General features: G+C 37.0%; 1 pseudogene; it reads left to right on the top strand.

Moving 5' to 3' along the window:
- Positions 1-6,360, top strand: part of LOC138142436 (eukaryotic translation initiation factor 4B pseudogene) — a 34,243-nt pseudogene extending 27,883 nt beyond the window's left edge.
- The last annotated feature ends 4,871 nt before the right edge of the window (positions 6,361-11,231 follow it).

Below are 11,231 nucleotides of genomic sequence, written 5' to 3' on the forward strand. Positions count from 1 at the left end.
CTCTCTCTCTCTCTCTCTCTCTCTCTCTCTCTCTCTCTCTCTCTCTCTCTCTCTCTCTCTCTCTCTCTCTCTCTCTCTCTCTTTCTCTCCCTTTCCTTCTTTCTGTCCCTCCCTCCGTGTGTGTGTGTAAAAAACAAAAAAATGGAAGTAGAATCACTTCTCTAGATATACAATTTCTATAAATGAAGGCGTCCACCCTCTGATTGCTATCATGAGATTTGAAACTGGAAAGGAATCTAGAGATGTAACATTCTCAAAATACATATGAAGAAACTGAGGTGCATTGGCCAAAGGTATAAACAATAAGTAAAATGGCTAGGGTTTCAACTTCAAATTCTGTATTACCCCATTATACTGCAATTTTACAATTCTGACATATCCATAGTGGTCACTATTAGTTTAATTGCTAATATTTAGCAACATACATGAGATCTTTGGATAGGAAAAACCTAATGACAGAACATTTTTTTGCAAGTTTCACACACTATTTCTAGCACCATTAAGAAAACTTAACTGATTTCTTCAAATCAGGTAGTATCCCTCAAAACTATCTAGGTCAGGAAGCTCATTTTACCATTACTAATAAGACAAATTTGGTTATTGATATAATCTAAATATAAGTAATGTTTTATAATTACAGCATGCATTACAATTGTTAATTAGTTATGACAAGTCTCTCACCAATAAAAGATTTATCATCATTCTATGCAAGCCAAGGATATATGTATGGAATAACATTCCAAAAGAACTCAAAAGAATAATATTAGGGCCACATGAAATGCAGATAACTCAATCCAACGATGCAAACAGTCTGTGTTGATTTTTTATAAGATTTTGAGGTGATTTCTAGTGACACAAATGTGAAAACAAATGTCTTACTTTCCCTCACAGAACTTACAAACTGATCACTGGAATGACATACTTACACTAAAAAAGCTCCTCCTTACACAATACACTAATAATATAATTCAAGGTAGAGCATGGTAAGGTCAAAGATGCAGTAACCTCCTTATTGACTTCCCTCCTGATTCCAGTCTCTCATGTCTACAATTTTCATTCATACTGTTGCCAAAATAAGTTTCCTAAGACATAGGTCTGCCTAAATCACCCTCCTATTCTAAAGAAAAAAATCAGTGGCAGCCTATTGCAACTAGAGCAAAGTGCAAATTCCTCTTATATAAGGCTCTAAATAATCAAGCATCAACGTAATTTAGTTTGTTATTCTCCTCACACACTCTATATGGCAATCAAACTGTTTCTCTACTATGAATCAATGACACACCATCTCCAGTCATTGTGCATTCTTAAAGGCCAGCCTCAATACATAAATAGTATACTTATTTTCATTTTCTGAATTGTTTTCCCTCTTTGAAGCTTAAATCAGTTACCATTTAGTTTTTCTTGATTTTCACATTTGTGTTATCCTTCTCCTCACTTATTTCTAAGGTATTTTGCTACACTGAATGCTTCTACCACAACTTGTATTGAATTTGTCTTACCAGTCCCCAAAAGAAGACAAGGGACTTTACATCAGGATCCTTTTATTTTTTGTTCTTGTACCCCCAATACCCATTACAATTGTTTGCCCAAATTGAGCATTTTATACATATTTGAAGACTCAAATTAAATTAAACTATCTTGAAAATAATACCAAAAGATATCTGGAGGAGAAGAAGGTATTTTCAGCAGGAGACAGGACAGAAAAACTTAGTGAAAGACCTGGCACCTAAGTTGGATGTTCAAAGAAATATACATTTTTCCCAAACATGGAGGGAACATATGACAAGCATGGAAGACAAAGTGTGCAAATGTGCTAGGGATAGCACGTAAACAAATTTGGTAAGAACACCAACCAGAGTGTGAAAACGAGTGAAATGGAATGAGGAGGGACATATGTTTTTGAAGCACATGTAAAGGGTACTGTAAGGAGTATTGAATGCCAAGATAAAGAATTTTCCATTCATCCTGGAAGAAATGGGGGGCACTGAAGTATACATATCCTGATAGAGAGAGAGAGAGAGATAGATAGATATAGATGTATACAAATACACATATATATGTATACATACACATATACACACATAACAAATAGATATTTTAATATGGGAAAGACATTGTTAGAAAAGAGAATTACGAAAATGAGGATCATTATTTTTGTGTCAATATGGAGGATGAATTGGAAAAAGGAGAGGGAAACCAAATAGGAGGTTATTATTATAAGACACCTTTAGGAGGCAGAACAAAGATGGAGGGGTAGCAGAGGCAAGATGCCTCAGTAAAGACAGGGATTAACCTGAGTTCCCCATAAACCCTTCCAAATACCTTTAAATAATGACTTTAAACATATTTCAACATTTCAATTCCAATACAACTTAAAAGGTTGTCAGGAAACGTCTGTTGCACCAGGGTAAGGAAAGTAAAGTGCAGGCCCCAACTAACCAGTCACCCGGGGTGTCTACATCAGTGGCAGCAGAAGTAGATTTTATACATTTCAACTCACAAAAATTATCAGAAAATGGATCAGAAGGAGATTTATAGGGGTAACTTTGCTGGCACCAAGGACAGGACTCTTGCATTGCCTATACATGGATCTGGTTCACAATACTGGGTCCTAATTCAAGTGCAAGCAAGACCAATAGCACAGCAGGGGAACAGGGGCATTGGTAAGAGTTCCAGGGTTGAAAAGAGTGATGGAAGTCACTCACAAACTATTGTACAATACAGGGAAGTAGTAAACACACCTCATTCTAAATCATTGCACCTTGGAAGACTAAAAAATTTACATATTCCAAAAATTACCTCTGAAAACAGCAGCACAAAAACATGAAGCTTGGAATTCTGCCCACTCCAATTGGGAACCAGAGTCCCACTTTCACATAGAATTAAAAGTCAAAATTAGGCTGGAAAAAAAGGATCAAACAATGGAAAAAATAGAAAGAACAAGGAGGATCAAAATATATATCAAGGAGATGACAACAAAGTCAAAATTTTCATATCTAAAACCTCAAAGAAAAATATTAATTGTCCTCAGACCATGGAAGTTACCAAATAGGATTTTTGAAAATCAAGTAAGAGAGGTAGAAGAAAAATTGGGAAAATAAATGAGAGTGATAGAAAAAGTCCTGAAAAAATTCAACAGCTTGGTAAAGGAGAAACAAAGTATACTTAAGAAAATAGCACTTTAAAAAAGAGAATAATGGAATGTGAAAAAGGGTATTTAGGATTATGGAAATGGAAGGATAAGAGAGGGATTGCTGGAGTGGGGGTAGGTTAAGCAACGAAAGGGTTAGGTAGAAGTAAAGTAGAGAAGTTAGAAGAGACAGGAAAAAAAGAGATATATAGATAGATAAAAACAAATATTAGGAATAGAATCTCTTAGGGAAAGTATATGTTTGTATGTGTATATATGTATGCATGCATGTATGTATGTACATATGCATGTATGTATATATTAATGCCTATTATAAATGAATACATACTTAATTGTAGCTTTGGGGTGGCCAGTAAGAGATCAAAAGGGGGGGGAAGAAGAAAGTAAAACATGCACAGCGGAGCAAAAAAGGAAACTTACAAGGAAACAAAGAAAAGATGGACAGCTTTGAACATAACACACAATATTTAATATGTAGACTTTCCTAAAAATAAAAGCTTCTGATATGTATTCTGAATCATCTACAATGTTCTTTTGTGCACATTTAAGTTTGATATTTAAGTTAATAATGTTTTTTTCTTTTCTTATATATTTGCATTTTAGTATTTGTCTAAAAGACAAAAAAAAAAAAAAGAGAATGGAGAGGCAGAACCAAGAAGGTATAGTAAAGGCATGGAGTTCTCCCCTAATCTCTTCCAAATACCTTTCAACATGACTTTAACAAAATTCTTGATGAACAGAACACACAAAGAGATATAATGAAACAAATTTCTATCCCTAGACAACTTGGAAGGTTGGCAGGAAAGGTCAGTTGTACCAAGGTGAGACAGGAGAACAGCATTGTACAGATGAGGACCCAGTAACCCAAAACAGACATTAGAGTGACAGACCAGAGGAAGGAATAGCAGTTTCCAGACCCTTCAGCCTATAGATGTCAGAGAAAACCTAAACAGTGAGTATGAAAAGTCGGTCACACCTGGGTGAAGGTAGAGTACAGCACAAGTAGCACCAGCACAGTCCTGGACAAAGGAAAGCAGGAGCCTTGGTAAAAGAGACATAAACATCTAATGTATAGAAGAATGCCTTGAAAAGCATAATTGTCCAAAGGAGAAAAGATATAGAAAAATTCACTGAAGACATGACACCTTAAAAATTAAAACAGGCTAAATGCATCAGGATTTAGAAAAGCTTACTGAATAAAATAATTCCTTAAAAATTAGGATTGAGCAAATGAAAGCTAATGACTTTATGAGAAATCAAGAAACAATAAAATAAAACCAAAAATTAAAAAAAAGTCTGTGAATTATCTCATTGGAAAAAACAACTGACCTGGAAAATAGATCTAAGAGAGGTAATTGAAAAATTATTGGACTCATTGTCATCCTTGATCAAAAAAAGAGCCCAAGGGGCAGCTAGGTGGAGCAGTGAGTAAGAGCTCTGGCCCCAGAGTCAGGAGGACCCAGAATCTGTTCCGGCCTCAGATACTTAACACCCCCCCACACACCTTGGGCAAGTTCCTTAACCCCAATTGCTTCAAAAAAAGACCCTGGATATCAATTTTCAAGAAATTATCAGAGAAAACTGCCCCGATATTCTGAAACCCAAAGGTAAAATGGAAATTTAAAGAATCCTCTAATCACATTCTGAAAGAGATTCTAGGGAACCTGCCCTATGATGTGACAGAGGATTCCATCAAGGAATTCTTTAGAGGAATGAATATCAGTGCAGTACATTTGCCACAGGATCCCAGCCATCCAGAGAGGTGGAAAGGTTTTAGTTATGCTGAGTTTGACAACTTGGACTCTCTATTCAGCACTTTGACCATGAATGAAGAGTGTATAGGCAACAGAAGAATACAAGTGGATGTTGCTGATCGTTCCTTTGGCAGTGATTGGGATGGAAACCAGGATTCTGACAAAACCAACACAGACTGGAGGGCTTGCCCTGCCAAAGACAGCTTTGATAACTATCCTCCTCAAGGGGTGATGATAGTTTTGGAGACAAATACCATCATCGTTATGAAGCAGAACAGAACATTGATGGTCCCCAGCGGTTCGTGGACCAATATGGAGGCCAGGATTGATATGATGAGAGAGGCTGTAGAGACTATGATGGAGGTTTTGATTCTAGGGTAGGCAGTGGTAGAAGAGCATTTGCTAGTGGGTACCATTGGGATGATGATTCCAGAGAAGTAGGAGATTGCTATGAAGACAGATATGATAGATGAGATGTTCGGTCATGGAACTTAATAGATTATTACAGCCAAAATGATTTTAGGTGTGAAGACAGAGGTCCCCCCTTCAGAGACCCAAACTGAATCTGAAGCCCTGGAGTGCACCCAAAGATGAAAATTCATCTGCTAGCACCTTGCAGTGTAGCCGAGCTGCCTCCATCTTTGAGGGGACAAAGCCACTGGACACAGCTGTTGGGAACAAGAAGTAGAGGAATGACTCAAGAGAAACTACAGTGTCAGTTGGAGGAGCCAAAATTAGAAAGATGCCCCGGGATAGATACCCAAGTTGGAGAAGTGGGGAAACTCAGGAATAGTGAAGGACAGGAAGTAAATCTTCACAGGCTGGGAATACAGCTCCATCTGGCAGAAACACACGAAGGAGGGAGAGTGAGAAATTGCTAGAAAATGAAATATTCAACAAGGAAGAGGACTCTCAGTCTCCAACCTCCAAGCCTTCTACATCAGATCAGCTTCCCTTAAAGGTGATGCCTATGCTCCCACCAAAGGAAAATGTCCGGTAAAATGGAGGTCCGATCCTCCTGCCCAATCACATAGCTCTGATTCCTCAGAGAAGCAGTGTCCCACAAGTGGTGGAGGAAAGGTGACATCCCAGCAGTCTGAAGAAGGACCAGCTAATATTTCAAGGAAAGATGAGAATAAGGCAGATGGGGTGAGTGTGCTGAAAGGCCAAAGTAGGAACTCCAACCATGGTCCAGTGGATGGAGGAAGTAAAGACCATTGTAAGGATCCTGATAGGAAAGATGGCAAAAGAGATCAAGATTCAAGACCTGCATCTGTGCAAAAGAAACCTGAAGAAAATCTGGCCTCTAAATTCAGTTCTGCAAGCAATTACACAGCTCTTTCTGTTGATTGTGAAGTTGAAAATGAAGGTGAAAATTACAATGAATAAACCTCCACATCTGTGCTTTCTCCCCGTCTCTCACCAACCTGCAATATTTGAGAGCAAATCAAAACTCTATCCAGACACGATAAAATAAAACTCACCATCTCCTGAAAAAAAAAAAAGACTTTTCCCATTACTTGTAGACTTTTGTGACTTGAATCACATATTTTGGCTGTGGCTAAGGGAGTTTAAGAAAGAGAAATCCAAATGATATAATATCAAATCTGACTGCCATGGATAGCCCCTTAGAAGAAGACACATCTATACATATCAAGATTTTGGGGAGTGGAGTCAAGATGGCAGAGTAAAATAAGGCACTTGCTTCAGCTCTTGCCCCAAACCCCTACCAATACTTGTAAAAATGAATGTAAACAAATTCTAGAGAAACAGAATGCACAAAATGATAAAATGAAAAAAATTTCCAGTCCAAGACAACCTGGAAGGTTGACAGGAAAGGTCTATTACACCGAGCTGGCAGAGAAACACAGTCCAGCACTAACCAGGACACAGTAAACCCAGAGCAGGCTTCAGGGAACTAAAACCTTGGCAGCTGTACTGGTTTCCAGATATCTCAACCCACAAATTACAAAGACAATTTAGAAGGTCAGGAGAAAGGTCTGTTGGACCTGGAGGAGAGAGAAGTGTGGTACAGTCCCACTCTCACAACAGTGGCAGCAGTGGTTGGTTCTGGAACTCTTGGCCCACAGATAGAGGGGTGATTGAGCAGCTGATCAGAGGGTGATTGCAAGGATCTTTTTTCTGGCATTGAGGAAAAATTCTCTTGTTTGCCCATGCTTGGATCTGGGTCACAGTCCTGGGTGGCCATCCTGAGGCAAGGAGGAGGGAGGTGTAGTAGAGCTTGTGGCAACTGTGGAGAGGGAGTCCTCCTTACAGTTTTGAGGAAGAAAATAGTGCTTGTGGAGACACACAGAGTAGATAACAGGCTAGGAAAGGAATAAATACCTCTCCTTTGATCAAAGCACAATTGAAGAATCTAAAATTCATTGGTCCCAAGAAATATCTCTAAAAATAGCAACATAAAACACATGAAGCTTGGGACAATGCACCTGCATAATGGAAGCAGATTGCTACCATAACAAATACTTTAAAAGTCAAGTAATTTGCTTGGAAAACGAACAAACAACAGAGAAAAATGTCAGATTATAGAATCTTACTTTGGTGACAAAGAACATCAAAACATACAACCAGAAGATGACAACCAAGTCAAAGCTTTTACATCCAAAGCCTCCAAGAAAAATATGAATTGATTACATGCCATGGAAGAACTCAAAATGGATTTTGAAAATCAAGTAAAGAGAAGTTGAGGAAAAATTGGAAAGAGAAATCAAACTGATGCAAGGAAATCATGAAAAAAATTTAGTCAACAGCTTGCTAAAGGAGATCTCTGCCCCCCTCCCCCCAAATAACACTTTACAAATAGATTAACACAAATGACAAAAGAGTCCAAAAAAAGACAGTGATGAGAGGGACACTTTAAAATCAGAACTGGCCAAATGAAAAAGTGGATAAAAATGCTCACTGAGAAAAAGAATTCCTTAAAAATTACAATGGAGCAAATGAAAACTTATGTCTCTATGAGAAATGAATAAATTGTAAAACAAAACCAATAAGAATGAAAAAAATAGAATGCAATGTGAAATATCTCACTGGAAAAGCAACAGCACTAAAAAAATGAGTCAGGATAAATAATTTAAAAATTTTTGGATTACCTGAAACTCACAATCAAAATAAGAGCATAGGTATCATTCTTTAAAAAATTATGAAACAACCCTATCCTGATATTCTAGAACCAGAGAGCAATATAGAAATTGAAAGCGTACACTTATCACTTCATGAAAGATATCCCAAAAGGAAAACTCATGGGAATATTATTTTCAAATTCCAGAGTTCCCAGATCAAGGAGAAAATATTGAAAGCAGCCAGAAAGAAACAATTCAAATATTTTGTAGGCAAAATAAAAATAACTCAAGATTTAGCAGCTTCTACATTAAGGAATTGAATTGCTTGGAATATGATATTCTGGAGGTCAAAGGAGCTAGGATTAGAACTAAGAATCACCTACCTAGCAAAACTGAGTATAGTAATTTAAGGGTAAATATAAATTCAATGAAATAGAGGACTTTTAATCATTTTTGATGAAAATACCAGAGCTGAATATCAAATTTGACTTCCAATTACAAGACTGAAGAGTAGCATGAAAAGGTAAATTGGAAAGAGAAATCATAAGCAACTTATTAAGATTGAACTGTTTACATTCTGTAATGGGAATGTAAATTTTTAAGATCTTCCCTGCCCCTAGGCTAAAGTGCACCTAGAAACTGGGGTGGGAGGCTTGCTTTTCAGTAGATACTTTTTGATTGGTCAGTGGGTCCAGAAGGTTGTTACATTCTCTGAGCCAGGAGAAGGCTATATAAACCGTGATTTGAGGCTTTGTTTTGGGGCTCACTTTGAGAAGTGTTCTGTGATTTGGTCACATGAAACTCTGGAAAGCTGTTGTTGAGAGTCGCCCGGATTTGAAAAATGCAAATGTTGATGGTAACTGTGATTTGGTATGGATGTAATGGTTGGACAGTTTGGAAACCTGTCTGCTTGATCTGTTTCTGTCTTGATAATTCTGTCTGTATGCTATGATGTTCGGGTTGCTGACCTTTTTCCCCTGAACTAGGTAAACGATATATATTTGACTGATTAAAGAAAGCTTATCAACCAATTTTGAGTTGCTTTCCTTTAGCAAAGCAGATCTAAGAACCTGTGTTGGCAGCCACCCTGGGGACAATGCGGTGCTTGCTGCTACACATCCTACATGGAAAGATGATATTTGTAACTCCTAGGAATGGATGATATCTAAAAAATAAAATTAAGGAGAGGAATGTACTGGAAGAAGGAGAAAGAGAGAGGAAACATGAGGTAAATTAACTCACATAAAAGATTTAAGAAAAAGCTTTTACAGTGGAGGCGAAGAGGGGGGAGCTGAGAGAGAATGAGTAACTATTATTCTCATCAAATTTGTCTTAATTAAGGAATAACATACACACTTAATTGGGTATGGAAATCTATCTTACCCTACAGGAAAGTAGGTGGGAAAGGTATAAGAAAAGGGGAGGTAGAGGATGAAAATATGGAATACATACTGGAGGAGGTGATGAACAGAAGCAAGAACATTTGAGGAGGGACAGGATCAAAAGAGAGAATAGAATAAAGGGGGAGAGATAGAATGGAGGGAAATATAGTTATTCTTTCACAACATGAATATTATGGAAGTGTTTTGCATGACTACACATGTATAACCTATATCATATTGCTTCCCTTCTCAATGAGGGTGGGTGGGAAGGGAAGAAAGAAGAGAATTTGGAACCCAAAATTTTAAAGACAAATGTTAAAAATTGTTTTTTTATGTGCAATTGGAAAAGAAGATATACAGTCATTGGGATAGAAAATTTTTTCTTGCCCTGCTAGAAAATAAAAGGGGAAGGAAAGGGGTTAAGAGAAGGAGGGCATGGGCGATAGAAGGGAGAGAAGATTGGGGGAAGGGATAATCAGAATGTATGCTTTTTTGGGGGTAGGGAGGAGACAGATGGGGAGGAAATTTGGAACTCAAAATCTTGTGGAAGTGAATATTGAAAACTAAAACTAAATAATTGGTAAAAAAAAAAAAAAGATTTTGCTCTGTCATTTTATTAATTGTTATAAAAGATCCTGTCAACCCTTACTCTGGGTCTTTGGACATTGAAAGAGGCCACTGATTCTTTTTCTTTCTTTTTCTTTTTTTTGTTACTGCAAGCCTAGCTAAAACATTGATCATGCTCAGAAACTTGTATCTTAGATTACTTTAATTCTCAAATATAACATGGAAAAATCTTGTTTTTCAAGGATTCATGATGTTAATCTACAACAATGTATATGGAAAACTTTCTTACCCTCATAGGATGGTATGTTTGTATGTGTGTGTGTGTGTGTTGCCCTGTCCCCACCCCCTAATCGTCTACAATAGGTTGTTTTTGTTGTTGTTGTTGTTTTGAGAATGCAGGGTTGCCTCCATAACAAAAGGAAGCAACAACACACTTTAAAAGAGAGGAATTATAAAATCTACAATATTGTGAGGGCAGAACTTTCTTGAAAGAGACAATAAAAGGAGTGTTGCCCTAATAGCTATATCAAAATCAATTGACGGACAACCATTTTATTAAGTATATACTATATGTTAGATGTTGTGGTAGGCATTGGGGATACAAAAACTGAGGGGAAAGTAATTCTTATTTTTGAGAAGTTCATGATCTAACAAGTGAAACAAACAAATATAAGCACATGAAGAATAAAATATGATATACATATATCATGCAAATGCTAAATACAAAATTGACAGTGAGGTAATGTACTGATATTTGGAGATATTAGAAAAAATAAATATTTGAAGGTGCTATTTAAGCTCTATGTTGAAGGAAGTTAGAGATTCTATGAGGAGAAATCAGGAGATCATCTCAGCCAAGAGACTGACAATGCAAAGACATGTAGATGGGAAATGGAGTATCTTGGGAGAGAAGGAAAGAAGTCGAATTTATCTACACCATGTCATAACATATGAGACTAGAGAGATTCTCAGGCTAAATAATGAAGTATTTTAGAAGCCAAAATAATGAGCTTGTATTTTATTGTAAAGACTGTAGAGACCTACTGAAAGGTACTGATTAGGGGAATGATATCCTCACATAACTAGAAGAAAATCATTTTGACAGCTATGTGAATGATGGAGAGGAGTCAGGAAAAATTGAGACAGATAGGCAAATTGAGATGCTGTTGCAGCAGTCCATTTGAAAGGTGATGAGAGTCTGCACTAAAATTGTGGCTATATGAATAGAAAGAAGAGGTAGGATAACAGAAATATGGAGATAGAAACTAATATTTAACAATATTTTGGATATATT

This window comes from Petaurus breviceps, unplaced genomic scaffold (genome assembly GCF_028583685.1).
Source record: "Petaurus breviceps papuanus isolate PSGF00001 unplaced genomic scaffold, PetGlider_PUasm1.0 90579, whole genome shotgun sequence".
NCBI lineage: Eukaryota > Metazoa > Chordata > Mammalia > Diprotodontia > Petauridae > Petaurus > Petaurus breviceps.